Below are 23,046 nucleotides of genomic sequence, written 5' to 3' on the forward strand. Positions count from 1 at the left end.
TAATGGGTAAACAAATTTGAGTTATCGAGACAAATTTATACTCATTTTGATAACCAGTGTACGTGATATATTTTGGTTATGTTTCCATGAAACTTTGGAACACCTTATTTTCGTATTTTTATAAATAAAATAATAATATGACTAATAACGAGAATTGTTCAGTACATAAATAGCGTTTCACCTGCTATACGTAAGACTCATTCCAATCTATTTAAAATCGGTAATAAATATTAATAATTTATAACCAATGTTTAAGTCCACGTTGATACTTCAAATGTAAAGTCCATTCTTATCTGTTCCTTTGCTCCAAGCATCGAGGTTATACGTATAATAAGAGACTCGACTGGTTTACATAAGTCTCTCCATGCTCTATTTAAAATCAACAAATAGCAATAATTCATAACAACTATTTAATTCCATGTTATGTCCACTGTCGTTTGTTCCTTTCTTTGTAGCAGCCAGATTATACGCGTAATAAGAGAGTTAACTGGTTTACACGAGTCTCCACGTGATCTATTGAAATCGATAAATAGAAATAATTGAAATATTCATATCAGAAACGACCTTTATAAATATTTTTTAATTTTCAAATAACAATGCATTCTAATAGCTAGAACTAACAATAAGACTCTCGTCATCGTGGAATTGGTATTATAGAAAATGATATATTTCCAGAATTATAATACAGAAAATATTCGCTGACTTTACAAAAGAAAATTGAAGATAATGGATCATCTTTTTCTTCTTCAGAAAAATCAAGGAAATTGATATGGAATATTTTTTTATCTCAATCCTACGAATGAACCAATTTATACTTCGATTCATAACATCTATTTATCCCATTAACTGCCAAATTTCTTTTTTTGAAATTTCTGGCGGGATAAGTTATATATATACAGAAAAGGTTGTGTAACAGTATAATTATATTCAAATTATGTTTTGTTTTGAAAATATTTGATATTTTTGAAAAAGTCTCAAAACGGGTATCGTTATAAAATGATCGATAAAATCATTTTAATAAAAAACAAAAGACCGAGTAAGTAACAAATCGTTACTATAACCTCTAAATTACATATTTATGTACGGTATTTCATTGTAATATAAAAACCAAACGAAAAATATAATGCTTCAAATATGACAATTCTGTTCCGTTCAACTTACACACGAATTTCAAATTTGTTCGCTCGTTGTATAGAAACGAAGCACAGAATACACACTTTTTGCTACATACAATATTGACTGATATATATAGAATGAAACTAAACTGTCAGGCGTACCAAATGTATTTTTGTCACCGAGTGGTGTAGGTAAAATTTCAAAATCCCCAAACGGGGATCGTCGCAGCTAATAGGTTAATGTAGTAATAGTTAACATAGATTTTAAATATATATGTGTTAATATAATAAAGGAGCGATGTCTGTAAGAAAGGGATGAGTGGGACAAGTATGCATGGGATGCCAATATCTAATGGATTCAGGTTGTCGTGATAAATGAGTATGCGTGTAATGATTGAGGTGTTGTGTAAATTGTGTTTGTTCATGTAATGCATGAAAGTAGAAAAAACAAACCAGAGAGATTGGGCTTAGGTCAGTTGTAATCGAGTTGTAATAGTGAGAATAGGTGCGAGCATGTAATTGCGAGAAATTAATTAGATTTATACTTAATATTTGTGTTTGATCATTTTTTGTAATTAAATAAAGAATTGTTCTTATTGCTATTGATATTTCATCCACCACTAACATTTAACTCCACGTTAATACCTCAAACGTTAAGTCCAGTCTCATCTACTCCTCTTTCTAAATCAACGATGGTGTACCTATTCTAGAAGAGTTTCTTCATGCTCTATTTAGAGTTAGCAAATGACAATAATACATAACAACCGTTTAAACTCACGTTGATATAATATTTCAAATGTGAGATCCAGTCTCGTCTATTTCTTTTTCTGAATCAGAAGAGGGTATTTAGAGTAAGTGATTTACCTACTCTAGATAAGTCTTTCTCTGCTGTAAGTAATAATTCATAACAGCTGTTTAAATCCACGTTGGTACTTCAAATGTCAAGTCCAATATCATCTATTCTTCTCTCTAAAACTACGATAGTGTACCTATAGTAAAGGAGTCACCTATTCTACATGAGACTCTTCATGCTCTATTTAGAGTTGACAAATAGCAATTATTCGTAACAACCGTTTAAATCCAGGTTAATACAACATTTTAAACGTGAGATCCAGTCTCATCTATTCCACTCTCTAAAACAATAATAGTGTACCAATAGCAAAGGATTAACCTGTTCTAGATGAGTCTCTTTATGCGCTATTTAGAGTTGGCAAATAGCAATAATTCATAATAACCGTTTAAATGCACGTTAATAATTCACATGTCAAGTCCAATTTCATCTATTCTTTTCTCTGAAACAACGACAGTGCACCTATAGTAAAGTGTTCACCTGTTCTGGATGAGTTTCTTCATGCTCTATTTAGAATAAGCAAATAGCAATAATTCGTAGCAACCGTTTAAAACCACATTGATATAATATTTCAAACAGCAGATCTAGTCTCGTCTATTTCTTTTCCTGAATCAGAAGAGTGTATTTAGAATGAGGAATTCGGCTACTCTAAATAAGCCTCTTTCTGCTCTAAGTAATAACTCAACTTCTGTTCTTCTCGTACGTACTTGGAACATCAAATCTAATTTCATCTATTGCTCTCTTTAAAACTACGACAGTGTTCCTATAGTAAAGGATTCACCTGTTCTGGATGAGTTTCTTCGTGACAATTCATAACAATTGTTTAAATCCACCTTGGTAATCCAAGCGTTAAGTTCAGTCTCATCTATTCCTCTCTCTAAAATAACTGTAGTCTATCTATAGTAAAGAAGTCACCTATTCTAAATAAGACTTTTCATGCTGTATTTAGAGTTGACAAATAGCAATTATTCGTAACACCTATTTAAATCCAAGTCAATACAATATTTCAAACGCGAGGTCCAGTGTCATCTATTTCTTCTTCTAAAACAACGATAGTGTACCAATACTAAAGGATTCACCTGTTCCAGATGAGTCTCTTTATACTGTATTTAAAATTGGCAAATAGTAATAATTCATAATAACTGTTTAAATCCACCTTGGTAATCCAAACGTTAAGTTCAGTCACCTATTCCACTCTCTAAAACATTGATAGTGTACCTATACCTATTCCACTCTCTAAAACATCGACAGTGTACCTATAGTAAAGGGCTCACCTGTTCTTTATGAGTCTCGTCATGCTATATTTAGAGTTGACAAATAGCAGTTATTAGTAACACCTATTTCTTCTTCTAAAACAATGATAGTGTATCAATGGTAAAGTATTCACCTGTTCCAGATGAGTCTCTTTATACTGTATTTAAAATTGGCAAATAGTAATAATTCATAATAACTGTTTAAATCCACCTTGGTAATCCAAACGTTAAGTTCAGTCACCTATTCCACTCTCTAAAACATTGATAGTGTACCTATACCTATTCCACTGTCTAAAACATCGACAGTGTACCTATAATAAAGGGTTCACTTGTTCTGTATGAGTCTCGTCATGCTATATTTAAAGTTGACAAATGGCAATTATTTGTAACACCTATTTCTTCTTCTAAAACAATGATAGTGTATCAATGGTAAAGTATTCACCTGTTTCAGATGAATCTCTTCGTACCCTATTTATAGTTGGCAAATAGCAATAATTCATAATAACTGTTTAAATCCACCTTAGTAATCCAAACGTTAAGTTCAGTCACCTATTCCACTCGCTAAAACATCGATAGTGTACCTATACCTATTCCACTGTCTAAAACATCGATAGTGTACCTATACCTATTCCACTCTCTAAAACATGGATAGTGTACCTATAATAAAGGGTTCACCTGTTCTGTATGAGTCTCGTCATGCTTTATTTAGAGTTGTCAAATAGCAATTATTAGTAACAATTGTTTAAATCCAAGTCAATACAATATTTCAAACGCAAGATCCAGTCTCATCTATTTCTTCCTCTAAAACAACGATAATGTACCAATAGTAAAGGATTCACCTGTTCCAAATGAATCTCTTCATACTCTATTTAGAGTTGGCAAATAGCACTAATTCGTAGCAACCGTTTAAATCTCTAAACCAGCGATAGTGTACTTAGAATAAGGGATTCGCCTATTCTAGATAAGCTTCTTTCTATCCTAAGCAATAACACACAACTGTCTAGATCAACGTCCATACAATATTGCAAACCCAATGTCCAGTCTCATCAGTTCCTTTCCCTGAAGCAACACAGTATACGTATAATAAGAGATATCGGAGTCACATTGAAGCGCGCTTTAAATCGCAATGTCACCGGATGCATACATACACCCGCGTGTTCGTACGCACATGAATGCCTATGCCCGGTCGGCAATCGTACTTATAATAGAAACACCGCCGCTGATTGGAAAATAAATTCGAGACATCGGCGTGCCTTCGATAAGATTGCACTTCGTCCGCTGTCGTTACTCTCTCGTTATCGCGCCTTATTTATTGTCTGCAGATACACCTATACCGGTACCAAACCGCGATAGGATGAGCGCGTGCTCTGTTTCCAATGGACGTGCCGCTAACAGTAATTCCCATAACCACTCGGTCACTATATTTTCCTCCTTTCATCCCATCTTCCCTCCATCGCTGTATCGCCGAGCGCAGCGCGCTCTGTTGGCAGACGCCGTTATCGACGGAGCGGACTGTATGAATTCCAGCGTTAGAAATGAAATTCGTTCGTGGAATTTGAATGCGGTTTATCGTTTTGGCAAGAACGCGATACCGTGGGAAATAATGACCGATTATTAGCGCATATATTTACGATCACGCGAGTTGAAAGTGCGAACGAAAATCGCGGCACGATAATAAAAGTAAAACAATTGCGTACCGAGAACGTGTTCGCGCGAACAAGCAGATACGCGGAAAATTTTTCTTCCATGCGTAAACGCGTAACGAAGTTCAGCAGTAAATTGCTCTCGTGATAAAATTCTTTTTGTACAAACGAGTCCATTATTTCGTGGTCACGAGTTTTATGTAACTACGGTGATTTAATATCTAGAATGTCACTAGATTGCACATTTATTAATAATTTCGAGATAATACTTATTTGTATGATACAAGATAACTGAACGGAAAAAGGAAAAATGAAAATCGTTGGAAATAATTCTGGAATAAAAATTAAATTTTATTACATATATTGCATTTTCTTTTGTCGAGAAGAAAGTATCGAGATATAGTTCCAATATGGTATAGTAATTGGTAATAGTTAATTTATCATACAAATTGTATTGTATATGAACATTAATTACAGTGTATAGTTGTTTTATTTTATTTTCTCTCATATAGTTGACTAAAAAGAATGATCTCATAAAAAGTTATTTTCTTTTACGCACAAAGATTCACAGTTACTGTGATTTTTGTAAAAAAATAAAAACTGATCAATTTTGTACGTAATTTTAGAGACAATTTTATATTACAGACTGCTATGAATCATGAAAGAAATAGTGCATTCTATTGTTATTAATTATTCATATACATATACGTACGGGATGAGTCACCTAACCTCAAAATGTAAGATATCTCCCTCATTCCCAATGATACAATGAAACGTTTCAGATAGAAAACACGTATTATGGTAGCACAATATCGAGATAAGCATTTTTTAAATGACATAACGTATTTTTATTACTACATTGTTGTGATTGATAGAAATAGAAATTCTACGAAGTAAATCTCGTGATAGGTAATCTGCTGTAGAACCCTGTACATACATTGTATGTTATACTATTCAAGAAAATACCATCATAACAAAAATATCGTTGAAGTAATCTATAATAGAGGAACTACTTTTTAAATAATTCATATTTAACATTTAAATAATTCAGTATAATTCAATGTATATATAATTCAATATTTAAATAATTCCATATGTAATATTTAAGTAATTTAAATCTTTGCAGCATCCAAAAAGCACTAGATTACATTTAAAAAAAAAGAAAAAAGATGCTTCCCTTTTAATCCAAAAGCCAACACGTATTCAAGCAGAAAATCTTCTTTGTCATGTCACGCGCCATTTTCACAACAAACGTTTTATAAAATGTCTTCTAGAACATTCCCGTGTCCTTACAACTCGCAGAAAAATTTTACGTCTTAACCTCAAAATGACTCAGCCAGTACACCGCTTTGTTCCAATAAGTTAAATTGCCGGACGAAAAATACAACGGGAAACATCGGCGAGTCACTCGACGGAGTAGTACGATCCTACCTGAAAACATCACTGCGGGAAGAATCGCGTGCCCGGTGCGCTAATAGCGTAGGTACATTGCACCAAAGGAAACAAAATAATAAATTATCGCTGCAGCAACAAGAATTTAAACAAACAGGAATGACGAATAACAAGCGATGTCGCCGGGGAACATTTCCGCGAAACCGAGTGAACCGTGTTCATTATCGAAGGTAACGGAATAACAATGATTCGTCTGCGAGAAATACGCGGTACCTTACCGAGAATAAACATGTCCGGAGTGGAATTATCGATCTGCCGGTTCGAGAAAAGCGTGCAGAGTTCAGAAAGAGCAGAGAGACGGCTGCACCACGTGGTCCGGCGAACGAAAGGTTACAAAGTGCACGTGTCGACGAGCCGTGGCCCACGTGTCCGTGGGACTGGGCAGCGCGAATGCGCGCGCAGCTAACCAGGTGACTTAACGCGGCCCTTTACGCAAGCGCGAAGTACCAGTCTGGCGCAAGTACTGGCGCAAAGCCGTCTTATCGAGATGTCTCGCATAAGCTGTAGCTAAGAGTCATTTAATTGGGGATCAGCCCGATCTTACTGTCCATAAAACCGAACGGTCCAGTACACAGGCGTAAGTGGAAGAGGCTGTCCGTCGACTTCCGACTTCCGCGCGGAAGGGCGCTCTCTCGCGGCGGTTTAATGAAACGACCGTGTCGCGAGTCGCCAAAGGAACGAACAAACGCGAAAACTTGGTAATTAATACCTTGTAATGGTTGAAAACCAGGAAGCTGTTTGAACCTTGTACTCTGCATACCAAAACCAACGGTTCCAATTATGATCTCGTCACGCTCTATCTCGTATAGTATAAAAAACGATACTAATTTAATTTCTTCGAATTTATTTTTCTGTGAAAAGATATTTGTATCTTTATAGCAATTTTTCGAATTTTGAGACGTTCTTGGGGAATGTATGCTTTTATGTATCTCCGACAAAAGTTCATGTAATGATTTAGATTGTATTTAAAATTTAGTGATAATTTCTAGTAACTTAAATAAATGCTAGTAACTGGTTATTTTTTGACTATGAGAAATTGATAATGAATTTATCGTGTAATATATATGTGCGTATTTTAAAACAGTGTTAAAGGGGAAACACAATCCACCATTTCATCATGTAATCATTATCTCGATTTACGTTTTAAATTTTTATTTCAATTTCTAGGTATCTACAATTCTTAGCTATAATTTCTATAATTTTTAAAACTACAATTACACTGTTCGTATAAGAAATTTATCACTCTTTCAAATTTGTTTCACATTTCCAATTATAAATTTTTTCTTAAATATTACTATTTACCTGTTTGCTAAAATGCAACGAGTAAGCGAATATTTTTAAAGAAAGTTAAGTAGTTTAATTTCTTTGGATCTTTAAATTATAGTAAAATATTTAATAATATAATTTCTTTTAAAAAATGGACCATTTTGAACAAGCAATCACAAAAGTATAGCAAATAGTTTCTTGGTTTATTTTTGTGCTTTCCTTCTCATTTTCACATGTCTCCATTGATATTAACACAATTAGTGAATAAGTAGCATTTAATGTATCATCCTGTATATTTCCTTTTCCCAGTTGGAAACAATAATTTAGTCCATATTAATAAATCTGTTATGAGAATAAAACTAATTTGATGAATTTTAATTTTGTAACTATGAATTACAATGAGATGATTCTTATTACATTTTTATGTAAAATAAAAGTGTATAATTATATTAAAGTGTAATATAAAAGTATAATAATATAAAAAGAAAGTAAATAAATAAATAAATAAAGTAATAAGTAAAATAATAAAATAAAATAGAGAATACCGTATTTTAATATTTTTATTATAACATATTTAGGATAATTAAAGTAAAATAATGATTACGATGATGGTCATTCGTAATCAAAATCACTTGTCTATCGTTTATAATGATTATTCGAAGCTAAAACAGATTTCTTTCGACTCCAACGAAATTTCATAATTAAAAACAATTTCTGTCATTTATAACGATTACCCATAATTCACCAAAATTTTAATCATTTCGTAACTAAAATCATTTAAAGAAAAATATAATAGTTGCACTATTTTGTCATTTTGGTTACAAAAGTTAGGATGTCTTTTTAATTTATTGCTATCATGAAGTATTAATTACTACATTTATACAATATTACTCATATTATCACAAATTTGATAATATAATATAAAGCTTTATTAGAATATTGAATATCTTCAATTTCTTTGCCATATTTTGGTTACATTACATATCGTCACATTACCAGTACGTAGTATGTTGTAAAATATTTGAACGTGTATAGTCTAATATGTGAAGAATAAGCAAATCTGCGATATTTGCTTATACTGCTTAAAATACGAGAAACAAATATCCGAATAACCAGTATTCATCAAAATTTCTTAATTTTATTGTTTAGTATTTTAGCTGTCGCAATAATGTACTTTTTTCAATATTCCTATATATATTTATCATTTAGTATATTAAAATTCAACTCATAACTAAATATTCAATTAACCAAAAAATAACACCGATATTTTTAATTTAATCTAATAGAAGTTTTCTTTTGAACAAATAAAGTTTTATCGAATAATGTATTGATCGTTTTGGTCTCTAATTCTTAACCAACTTATTTACAGCTGCAAATTAATTAGCATACGATTATATAGTATTAAATAAATCAAAAATATTGTTCTATATTAAAAAAATACACCGTTTAATATAAAAATCCGATATGTTATTAGATAATTTAATCACTTAGATTTATCAACGAAAGATAATTATCTACACCTGTACGTTCATTTTAACTTTAGTGTACGAATTTGCTGTTCGTGGCGCCAACGTATCAAGAATTCGGGAAATTTTTCAGAAAATCGCGAAGAATTCTCAGAAGAGTGACCACTCGAGATGAAGGCTAGATTAGAAAATGATCTATAAGATTAGTTAGATTATCAATGATTATCATGCGTAGATTGTCGAATTCCGATAAAAGCTTGGCAACTATTTTTCTTTTCACGATCGAAAAAAGGTTTTTGCTCCTGCTTCTGTAAAATAATAATACAGCAAGGTGTGGCGCTACACAGTGACGAATCATTTAACTGGCTGAGATATCTACCTATGTGTGATATCTTCGTATCGGTAACGTCGCAGTAGTTTCATTTATTGCTAATCAGCTATAAGAAATTTTTCAGAAACTCGGCAAAGAAATGTAGTAAGAAATGATATTTGTTACACGTGATTCTAACATCGATAAAGATCATGAATGAACTCGAACTGGTGTGCGTAGAATTTATTTATAGCGTTTATCGAAACTATCATTAACGATTTCCACCATTTCCTATATTTCGTGCTATACTTCCATTTTGACAGCTAACATAATCTCACTTTTTCGTAATATTTTTAAAGAGACATCTTAACCTTTGTAACCAAAATGACAAAATAGTGCAACTATTATATTTTTCTTTGAATGATTTTAGTTACGAAATGATTAAAATTTTCTTGAATTGTGGATAATCGTTATAAATGACAGAAATTGTTTTTAATTATGAAATTTCGTTGGAGTCGAAAGAAATCTGTTTGAACTTCGAATAATCATTATAAACGATAGAGAAATGATTTTGATTACGAATAACCATTATGGTAATCATGATTTTGCTTTAGTTATCATAAATATGTTTTAATAAAAATATTAAAATACGGTATTCCTTATTTTATTTTATTATTTTACTTATTACTTTATTTATTTATTTTATTACTTTATTTTATTCTTTTTTCATAAATATTCGTATTTGTTACTGTTTTGCAGTTCTATAACTAATTTCTCGTCGTTAATTACCTATAAGAACAATGAAAATTATATGGTTAAAGTGACGAAGAAAAATGTTCTTTATCGATCTTGGTTATCGATAAATGAAATAAAATCCTAACTGTGACAATTGTGATTCGTAATCATCAGTGATTTTCGACATTTATAGTGGTCATTCGAAAGCAAAACATAGAAATTGAAATTCTTCGATCACTGCATTTTGTGACAAATTTGGTTTACATATAATAATGATCGTATCACATATCAATAAAAATCAACATTTTATCAATGATTTTCTTCGATTAAATTTTTTAAATAATTCATATCTGGTTACTGTTTTCATATATCCCTAAAATACAATACTATTTTAAATCGTTTATTTTATAATAAAATTTATTTTAAGTAACATTTTTCTATATTATTGATTTTACTTTATAGTACTATTAGGTTGTTCGAAAAGCAATTTTGTATAAAAAAAATTAAATATTTACTCACTATAAGAAAATAGTCTTTCATTTTCCTAAAAAATAAAAAACGGAATGAATTTTCGAAGAACCTAATATAATTTTTAATATTTTTTTACATTATTTATTTTAAAATATAGTAATTTTAAGTATCATTCTTTGCATTACTCGTTTTATATTGCATTCTTTTATATTATTCGTCTCACATTACATAGTGATTTTAAATATCGTTCTTTCATATTACTCGTCCTAAATTATAGTAATTTTAGACACTACTTGTTTAGTCTTCTTTCAGTATGATCATAGCTAAAATACCCATCAAATATAATACTTTATTTTAAACCATTCATTCGTTCTAATTCATTTCAATCATAATTATAAAAATTATTTTTTTACTTTTGCTTTATTTAATTTTGATTTTACGATTATAATCGTAATTACTATTGCATAAATTATATATCGAATTTAATAATATGCACATTTCAAGAATTTAATGGATCATTTTATTACCGTTCTATAATTAATTTTCCTCGCTATTTACAGATAAATGATTACTTATCGAGAGATTGAATTATTTTTATCGTTTCGTACTTCGGCAATTCAAGTGATTGCTCGTAACGCCACCCAGCAGTTTCATACTGCTGGTAGACGAACGCAACGCTCGAATAATATCGGCCATGGTTAAGATTAACAACCTTATCGTCGATGTTATTCCGAATTAATCCACGATATAGAATTATGTGAACGTTTTTTTCCACGATACGGAACACATTATCTCTATGCACAAATTTCTTTAATATAATTCTCATTCGTTTCTTAATCATTTTTCTTTTCATTTAATTGGTATTATGCAATAAAGCCACGTTGATGGTACTGATAATAGCAATTTTGACGCATTTCGTTGTTCTCGTGGATTGAAAAGGAAATCAATTTCTTGTACGCTTTTTAACAGTTAACAAATTAATATATTTAATATTTATATAATAAAATTTAAATAATGACATCAATTAATTAAAAAGGCCAGATATTTTTATTTAATTTGAACATTAAAGAAGGGATTGGATAACATCTTTGAAATAATAAAATTATTGAAAAAAATAAAATTTTGAGAGAAAGTTAATGATGTCACAAAATAATTGAATAGTTATTATAACAATATAACACAAAATAAATTTTTAATATCGATTATATTTTTACGAGTAAATAGTAAATCGATTTCTGTTTAAACACTCGAATCTTAACCTTTTCGGTATTAATTAAAGAGACCAGAAATTTTTATTTAATTTCAACGTTAAAGAAGGGATTGGATATCATCTTTGAAATAATAAAATTATTGAAAAAAATAAAATTTTGAGAGAAAGTTAATGATGTCACAAAATAATTGAATAGTTATTATAACAATATAACACAAAATAAATATTTAATATCGATTATATTTTTACGAGCAAATGACAAATAAATTTTTGTTTAAACACTTGAATCTTAACATTTTGGGTATTAATTAAAGAGATAACAAATTTTTATTTACTTTCAACGTTAAAGAAGGGACTGGATAACATCTTTGAAATAATAAAATTATTGAAAAAAATAAAATTTTGAGAGAAAGTTAATGATGTCACAAAATAATTGAATAGTTATTATAACAATATAACACAAAATAAATTTTTAATATCGATTATATTTTTACGAGCAAATAACAAATCAATTTCTGTTTAAATATTTGAATCTTAACATTTTCAGTATTAATTAAAGAGATAACAAATTTTTATTTAATTTCAACGTTAAAGAAAGGACTGGATAACATCTTTGAGATGATAAAATTATTGAAAGAATTATTGAAGAAAATAAAATTATTAAAGCAAATAAAATTATTGAAGAAAATAAAATTATTGAAGAAAATAAAATTATTGAATGAAAATAAATGATGTCACAAAATAATTAAATGGATTTACAGTACTCAGTAGAGTACGACTCCTTTTGGATATATATGTCGCCAGTACCGAAAAGGTTAATGCCCGTTTCAAAATTATTATTTTATTGGAGTGAGTCAAAATACAGTTACTCGTTGGATCAAAATGTTTGGCGACAGTGGGTGGTCGGAAAAGCGTATCTAGCTCTGTCATCGACATTGCACATGTGTGAAGTTGTCCGGCAAAGCTCGAGAAACCGGGACCAATTCGTCTTGCGAATATTATCACGAGCGAATGGATCGCGACAGTGACAAATCTCAGGACATCCTCCTTTTCATTCTCACGCACACGCGCAATCGTTCCACCACTGTGCCCGGTCTTACTAACATTTGCGTTTTCCTTGACACCTTAATTGATCGCATTGTCGATTTTTATTTCGAACAAGAGCAACATAATTTTTATGCTTGTGTACAATATTCCATTATTTGTTGTTTTACAATACCATTTATATATTGCGACAAAATTTCTCATTAATTTTTATTTTAATTTTCTCTGTATTGCATTTGTAGAGAATAGGTTCCTTCTCTATATTCATTAAATATCTTTAATAATTTATTCTAGATTAATCAGAAAATCGCTCTGAAATCAGAATTTTATTTCATTCTTATTTAATTAATGAAAATATTAATAATGCATCTTAGATTAAACCTCTTATTCAATTAATGAAAGTATCTTCAATAATTTATTTTAGATTAAACCTGTATCATCAGAATTTTATTTAGTATTTGTTTAATTAATGGAAATATTTAATCCTTATTCATTTAATGATAGTGTCATTGATAATATATTTTAGACCAACTCACTATAACCAAAATTTAAATTGATTGTTATTCATTTGATGAAATTGCCTCTTATATTAAACCTCCTATTCAGTTAATGAAATCATTTATTTTAATCATTTATTTTAGACTAAACCTGTATAATCAGAGATTTATCTACTTTTTATTTAATTGATGGAAGTATCATTAATAATATATTTTATATTGACTCCCTATAATCCGATTATATGTTTCGTTATATTTTTGTTATGTTTTATTATGTTTTATGCTATATTTAATGTTTTCAAGACAAAAAATTATAATTGATTCGAGCCTTTTTATTTTAATTTAAAATCCTTTCATCTATATTGTATTTTCAGAGAATTTTTTCATACGTTTTATTTATACGTTAGCTCATGAAAATGTTATTAACAATATATTTTAAACAAAATTTCTATAATAGAATTTTATTTGTTTCCGAGGGCCTAATATTATAATCGACTATACCTTTTCTACCTCAATTTGAAATCATTTTCTATATATAGTATTCCCAGAGAATATGAAAGTATATACAGGAAATATTTTCCATATGTTACTTGAATGCATTACTTCAATTAATAAAAGTATCATTAATGACTCCAACTTTTCCATCTCAATTTGAAATAAAAAAAATGAATAATCATTAGAAAGAAATTAGCCAGTGCATGAGTGTCAGTGACAAGTAAATAGAATAAAATTTTTTTAATAAAATTAGGTAGGTAATAACTTTCAGGTAACACATGGTTTCACCGGAAATCGTTTTAATTGACATTAAAAATATTTCTTTAACATGTCATCTCTAATAACAAACAGATCGATAAGAAGTGTCATCCTACAGTGTAGCTTATAGGAAATGGCAACAGGAAATTGTTACTCACGATACTTCCTTAGCTGGATAAAACTCGATCAAATAGCTTGTAAAACATTTAAATTAGTCAACACTAAAGTATTTCCTATGTGTAATACGAGAAACATTGGACCAATTCTCGGATTTATATTGCAAATGAGAATATAAGAAACTGAAGGAGTGTGGTACATTTTAAATTAGCATCCTGTTAATGATAACCTAATTAATCGCCACGTTTTCGATACGAAATTTCACCTTCCAAATTTTTAATAGTGAAGATAAATCTTTGGAATGTTATATACAATTAGCCAAACATAAATATATAAAAAGAGAAAAAGATAGGTATAATTTAAAAATGTCTGATTAAGATGTTGACATCAGAGTCCACTTTTAAACACCAATAATTTTGGACTGGGTTTTGTCATAGCTTTTTAATTGCTATTATCAGAACGATATCTAGAGATTTATAGAATTAAAGAAATGACATGCATGTACAAGTGAAAAAAGAATTAATTCTTTGTCCTTCATATTATTGAAATCATTGTCAATATTAAATATTCATTAAATATTTATTCTCTGTAAGATTTGTAAATGAAATGTCTAAATTACAAACTTCCTAATTGTTTATATCACTACGTTTGTAGCTCAAATATTTAATATTTCTTTATTCTTTTTATTAAATGAGAAATTCATTAATAAATCTATTAATGTTATTGTAAATCATGCATGAATATACATAGCATTTATTTTAACACATTACTTACAGACCTCCATTTACATTTTTATGCGTTAAATTTAAAACTGCTATGTCTTAAATTATTATTTCATAATGGGTACGATTGTTTAAAATGATTCGAACAATTTAGGATCAAAAGAAACCTGATAATTTTTAATTTACAGTTCTATATTACTTTTCGTAAGCTTATGCTTTTTAAAATTTGACAATAAATTAAAAGATGACTTTCTACTGTTAAATATATTTTATTTCAAGTTTATTGTTATTACTAAAATTACAAGCAATAATATTTATTTTACCATTATAGGATTCATGAACGAAACATTTAAATTGCTATCATTTATAATTAATTTTAACACCAGAACATGGATATTCAAAATTTTTTAATTTCTTTTGTTAAAAAATTTCAATAACGAAACTTCCAAATTACTATCGTTTCTAATCAATTTCATCATCAGAAAATGAATATTTAATATTTCTTCGTTTCTTTTATCAGATAACAAGTTTAGTAATAATTTTATTAATATTACCAAAATTATTTATCAACAAATACATAATTTATTTTAATATTATAGAATTAATGAACGCAACGTCTAAATTTCGTCGATAATCATTGACATGTAATCAATGTTGACATCAGATTACTAATTTAGATATGTAATATTTTTTCATTCCTCTAATTCCTATTAGACAAATCTGATAATCAGTTAAACATTACCAGAATCACCTATTAACTGATATATTATTCATTTCAATATTATGAGATTCATAAACGAGATATCTAAATCACTATTATCCCTAATTAATTTCAACCTCAAAATAAGAACAATAAATATCTATTACTTCTTCATTTCTTTTATCAAACAAGAAATATAATAATAAAATTATTAACATACTACTAGACACACACATTTCAATTTTAATTCTTTAAGAAAGTTTCCAAATTTAACTAAAATCCAAAATTTGTATACTACATTATTCTCATCACCAAAATTTAATAACACATTTTATAAGAAGCTTATTATCCTAACAAATATAATATATCAAAATAAGAACAATAAATATCTATTACTTTTTCATTTCTTTTATCAAACAAGAAATATAATAATAAAATTATTAACATACTACTAGACACACACATTTCAATTTTAATTCTTTAAGAAAGTTTCCAAATTTAACTAAAATCCAAAATTTGTATACTACATTATTCTCATCACCAAAATTTAGTAACACATTTTATAAGAAGTTTATTATCCTAACAAGTGTAATATATAAAAATGAGAACAATAAATAAATATTAACATAACACTACAATAAACAATAAAATTATTAACATACTACTAGACACACACATTTTAATTTTAATCCTTTAATAAAGTTTTCAAATTTAACTAAAATCCCAAAATCTTATACTATATTTTTCTCATAACCAAAATTTAGTAGCACATTTAATAACAAGCTTATTATCCTAACAAGTATCCTCTCATTTCTTAAGATATTCGTTGCAAGATATCTAACGATGACACCAAACAATGACAGCGTATTCCTCGAAGCATGAAACATTATTCCTTTTACAAAATTTCAAAATTCCCCGTGCTTTTGCACAACGTGGGAAGAACACGAACACGAACACAGGAACGGAGAGTTGCAGAGCGATCGAATAAAGGTGGCTTCCGGTGGGTTGGCACCGATCAGCATTCCATTCTTTCGTTTTCACGGGAAAAGAGCGCATTCCTATTTGCCGATCACACAGATAACCATTGCAATCGTCGTGCCAATAAAATAATAATCCCCCAGTTATTTGCTAAACTCGCATGACACTTGTTTTCCCTCTTCGACATTCTTTCCTTCGGCGCAGTCTTACACCATCCAGACAAACTGTGTACACTGCCTGCAGTTTTACGTCATTATTGAAATCATTCGAATGTATCATTCGTTCATTTCTCATTGCATTTTGAGAATCTTAACTTCTTTCTTTTTAATAATTTTCCTTTCATTTTTAATTTTAATTTTCTTTTCATTTTTAATCTTAATTTTCTTTTCATTTTTAATCTTAATTTTCTTTTCATTTTTAATTTTAATTTTCTTTTAATTTTCAATTTTAATTTTCTTTTCATTTTTAATCTTAATTTTCTTTTCATTTTTAATTTTAATTTTCTTCTCATTTTTAATTTTCTTTTCAGTTTAATTTCTGCGCTTCTTATTTATTCCCATTTTCTTATTTTTGGAAGATATGGAACTTCGTACGATATAGCATTATTATGCTTTTGTTTCTATTTTTAAATTTTGAGTTAATGGTTTTATTGTTCGCTGTACAATAGTTAAATTTGAAACTGAAGAAAGTTGTAAATAGTTATTACGTTAAATTAATAATAATATTTAGTGTTTCGTGTAAATATTTAAATATTCAATATTAAATTTGGTTAATTATATGTGTAAATATTTAAATGTATTTTTGATACGAATATAGTAAATTTGGAATTCGGTGATATACAATATTTGCTGTTGTAACTGATTACAATTTGATCAGGATATTTTTGAAAATGAAAGAGCAGCTTAGTCTTCTCCTTATCTAAATAAATACGCAAGATTGTAGTTTTTGTGTCTTCAATTTCAAGAGTTTCAAGAAATCATTCTAAATGATTCCCTCAAACATTGACACTCGATAAGCACTTTTTCTAAGATTATAATTTAATTCCACTTATCCTGATGCAAAAACAATTAATTAGGTCAAATTATTATTTAATACACTACAGTCAAATGACAAATAGTAATCGAGTACTTCATAACCATGTTACACGCCATATAAAGTTAATCAAAATCAAAATTTGATCATTCTATTTAATTCCAATCACTTTATTTTCAAAAATAGATAAATATGCATATATATCTCTTATATCATCCCAAAATTTTATTCTCCAACGATAAAGATGAAAGTGCCATTGGAATTCTAGATATTCGTATTTCATGAGGCTTATCAGTAATTACATCTATCCACCTAAATCGATTAAAGTCGCAATCTCGTACCAAATGACGAGTAATATCGATAGATAAACTTGCTCGAATATTCCAATATAGAAATTAATTCGACATAAATGATCACTTGTTACTTACACCTATAAAATTTCTAAAATATTTTCAAAATATTTCTAATTGTAGCTGAGAAATCAAGACTGGAGTCCATTAACAATATAGTTAACAAAGGATAATATTCGAGGAATTGTACCAAGTTGTCTATAGTTCGATTATGATGCAAATACTCTAGGATATTAGTACAATATACATAACAAATTAATATTTATTATTAATTCACGTGAATCGATTAATTATTGTTTAATAGTAGAATTTCATTGTGGAAACATTTATTTGGATATGTAATTAAAATCAAGTGTCGACGAATATACTCGTCAAAGACAGAATAAATATACCTATTGTAGATTTGAATCAGATTGGCAAATAATGTAACGAGTTAGTTTATTTAAAAACCAGAGATTATATTATTCCAAAATTTATTCCAAAAATATCCAAAATTAATTCCAAAATATCCAATATTATTCCAAAAATATCCAAAATTAATATAAAAATACTCAGAAGAATGACGTAATTAACGAAAATATAAAATAATAATATTTTCGTGAAAATGAAAAGAATTATTTACAATTATATTCCTTTATTCTGATAAAAAAATGTGTTTTTTAATTTCATACTAAAATTTCAATTTTTACAGAAAAAAATGTTACATTTTTTCGCATGTCAATACTCGTCATTACGTTAAAGGATTAAAATTGTAACCGCATATAAAATGACAATTAATGACTGACATAAACTCGTTCGAACATTCGACTATAGAAATTAATTCAAGACAAACAACTATTAATAATACATCTTACTTCCACCAATAAAATTCTAAAAATATTCATAGTACTCCTCTCAGAAATATAAAAATCAAGTCTACCTATAAAATTTCTAAAATATTTATAGTACCTTAAACGGAAAAATAATTTTCAAATTTATCATTGAAAAATAAACAAATCAGTTCAAAATATTTCTTCAATTCATTACGACAAATTCAAATCTAGATTCGAGCAAGACAAAAATATTTTAAGTTTAATATTCCAGTACAATATTATAGAAAACAAATTAAAATTCGCAGTCACTCCACCTGAACCGATCAAAGACATAATCTCATACGAAATGACAAGTAATACATTACAGAACAATTTATTCGGTCATATGTATCGGTAATTATGCGAGTGGCCTAATTGTAAGTCAAAAATTCAGAAGAAACTACTTTATGTCTTATTTTCGGTCGCATTCATTTATATCACAATAAAATAAAACTTCTTTTAACCGAATTTGTAACTTCCTAATTAATTTTTGTAATTTACGATATATTCAAGGCGCGAAATTTAAATATTTCAGAACTTGGTGTGTACGACTTACAATTAGACCACTCTCGTAATCAGCGGCACATACAAAATTATGCGACTCGACACAAACGATCACTAATTACGTGCACCCGAAGAAACTTGTAACATGTGTCGCTGATTATAAGAGTGGCCCAAATCACGAATATTCTATTCCCAAGTATCAAAAATTTCGGGCTACAAATACGTCAGAGATTCAAGAATAACCAAGAAGCTTACTCCAACCATTAAATTCTTCGCTATGTTTAGTTATTTTTATTTTTATTTATTTATTTATATTTTTAGGCAAAAATAATTTTAATATATTGTAATGTAAAAATGGAAAGTGCAAAATAAGTAATAAACTCATTTCTTTCTGATTCGTTACTCATAATTAGACCTCTTTTATAATCACCAGCACATAGAAAATTATGTGACTCAATACAAACGATCACTAATTTCGTTCACCAATGAAACTTGTAATATATGTTGCTGATTATGAGAGTGGTCCAAATCACGAATATTTTACTTTTAAATATTAAAAATTTCAGGCTATAAATATTCAAAAGAGATTAAAAAATAACCAAGAAGCTTACTCCAACGATTAAATTATTCGCTATTCTTAGTTATTTTTATTTTTATTTATTTATTTATATTTTTAAGCAAAAATAATTTTATTATATTTTCATGTAAAAGTGGAAAGTGCAAAATAAGTAATAAACTCATTTCTTCCAGATTCGTTACTCATAATTAGACCTCTTTTATAATCACCAGCACATAGAAAATTATGTGACTCAATACAAACGATCACTAATTTCGTCCACCAATGAAACTTGTAATATATGTTGCCGATTATGAGAGTGGTCCAAATCACGAATATTCTACTTCCAAGTATTAAAAATTTCAGATTATAAATATGTCAGAGGTTCAAAAATAACCAAGCAGCTTATTCCAGCGATTCAATTTTTCGCCATTTTTGGTTTTTATTTCTGTAGACAATCATATGTATTTAATTCATAGATATGAGCTTCATTAGTTGAAGTGTGGAAAGCGATGTGCATATATATATAAAGATTTTCGGCAATAAGTCAGTCCTCATTAGTTAAATCAATTACGTTAGTTGCGAGTAGAACAAGGTATATAGAGCGTTTATTCGATAAGAACCAAATTGTTAGTAATAAATTATTACAGTAACATAGATAAAAATACATTGTCATTTAATTCCACCAAAATGATTCGTACACTTGTCAAAGAAAATTTGCCTCATATACAATAGTTCGCCATCGCATAGTCTCAGAACATTTCCAATTTCTAACCCTGATTTCACCCTTTGGAACCGTTCTTGAATTACTCGCTATCATCCACTTGCACCATCTTCCAATTTCTAAACTAAACGTCCTCCTCGGATTAGCAGCTACCTCGAAATATCTAGCTTTGACATGGAATTCTCGAAAACTCGAAGTGAAAAATGTGTAGGCAATTATACACATTTTATAATTGGTAGATACGAGCTACCGTAGTTGGAGTGTGGAGAGCGATGTGTGCATATATATGAAGATTTTCGGCAATAAGTCAGTACTCAGTCCTCAGTCCTCGTTAGTTGAGTCAATTACGTTAGTTGCGAATAGAACAAGGTACATAGAAGATTTGCACGATAAGAACCAAATTGTTGGTAATAAAGTATTAGAGTAATGTAGATAAAAATACAGTATCATTTAATTCCAACAATTTCCAGGCTTTAAAAATACTTTTATTTTATTCTAATGTAAACGAGGACAGCGCAGAATTAGCGATGACCTCGGTTCATTCGGATTCGTTATTTGCAATTAGACCACTTTCACGTATATTTGTAATGTTCTGAATGAGAAATGGAAACGGTTGGAAAGATATCACACGAACGGTAACGTTCAAGGAATTCCTGCAATTTGTCGCGACGGAGTGTAGAGCTTGACGTAAATATTCTAGGATTAACGTCCAAGTACAACGTGGATACGAAGATTAAGATTCGCGGATGGACGGTCGATAAGGATCGGTTGGCAACGATGATCCAGCCTGTCAAGGTGGCGAGAAATCGGAAAACAAGGCGCAGCAGGGGAAAAATGAGATCGATCGATCGGCCAGTCGGATGTGTGGGTTTCCATCGGACGTTTGCTCGCAAAGGTGGCCGCATTCTCGGCGCTTGGCGCCGCATGGCCGTCGCACTGAGTCCGGTAAACACGGACGAGAGTCAATAAGTCATAAAATCCAACGTCTAGGTATCAGCCATTCGCCTATCTACGTTTTGCTGTAAGCTCTGCTCGCTGATCGATTTTGGTTACACCGGCCATTCCTCTGTTCGTGCCGTTACGGTTCCTTTGACCTTTCGTGCCTTCAGCTTTTCCTTCCCAAATTGCTTTTCCATCGCAGAAAACAAGTCTTTCTCTTCCTCCTTTCCTTCTCTCCTTTTTCTCACATTTTCTCATCAAAGCGAAGAATAATAAGGCAATCCAACTCTTTGCGTTCGACGATTTTTTTGTTACAGTGACATAGCAATTCAAAGACTTGTTAAACAATTAGCTCACCACGATATTAGTCGAAAATGTCAATAGAATTGAAAATTTTAATGAAGAACCTATAGGAATTGAAATGGCTATAGTAATTTTGATCCCAGAATGAATTGAATTTTTGAAAATTGAATCAATTGAAAATTTTAATCAAAAACCTATAGGAATTGAAATGGCTATAGTAATTTTGATCCCTTCATTTGTGCAAAAAAATTAGTTCACCACGATATTAGTCGAAAATGTCAATACAATTGAAAATTTTAATCATATTGTATAATAAATTTTGTATATTTAAATTATATAAATAAATTTGTTGTATTAACAAATTTAATTAATAAGCTATAGTAATTTAGTAAATTAAATAAAATTAATAAATATTAATAAATTTTCCCAATATATTATAAATTATCAGGATAGTAATTTTCATTTTATTTTAATTTTTATAAAAATGAAAATCACTACCCTGATTTTTAATAAAATTTATTAATATTAATTAATTATATAATTATAATATCGATATTTTTAAACGGTGAATAAGAAATTGTGTATGAATTTGCTCGTAAAATTATTTCACTTTGACATTCGACATCGTTGTGTTATTTTAAATTTGATGTATTAATTGACAGTGATTTTGGAATTTCATTAAATGGCGACGAAGGGTGCAAAGGGTTAATGACAATATTTCTTTCGTTATTATTCGATATTGCGAATTATTTTGTTTGAAATTGGGAATCGTGGAAATTTATGGTACAGAGGAATTTTTGTTCGAATCGAAAATGAATGATGTAGGATTGTCTATATTAACTTTTACTATGGTACAGGGATGAAGGAAAAATTTTTATGGATAAAAATATGAAATAAATCATCGATTATGAGTATTAATAGGTGCTTTCCATAATTAATTTTAATCCATTTGTTGGTATAATCCATATTCCCTCGCGTTGTATGAATATAACAAGTTTAAAATAATTACTTAAATTTTATTCAGTATATAATTACACGAAAAAGATGTAAATAATGAAATAATAAGATTTTTTTTCGTTAACGCGAATAAAGAATTATAGTTACAAATATAAATTGATAAAATGTACTAATTCACAAGTTTCAATATTATAATACCGGGAAAAAATTTAATAATGTTTGGCAAAATAATTAAGTATGATATATAT

This window comes from Eufriesea mexicana, unplaced genomic scaffold, assembly GCF_001483705.2.
Source record: "Eufriesea mexicana isolate 0111107269 unplaced genomic scaffold, ASM148370v2 scaffold555, whole genome shotgun sequence".
Taxonomy (NCBI): domain Eukaryota; kingdom Metazoa; phylum Arthropoda; class Insecta; order Hymenoptera; family Apidae; genus Eufriesea; species Eufriesea mexicana.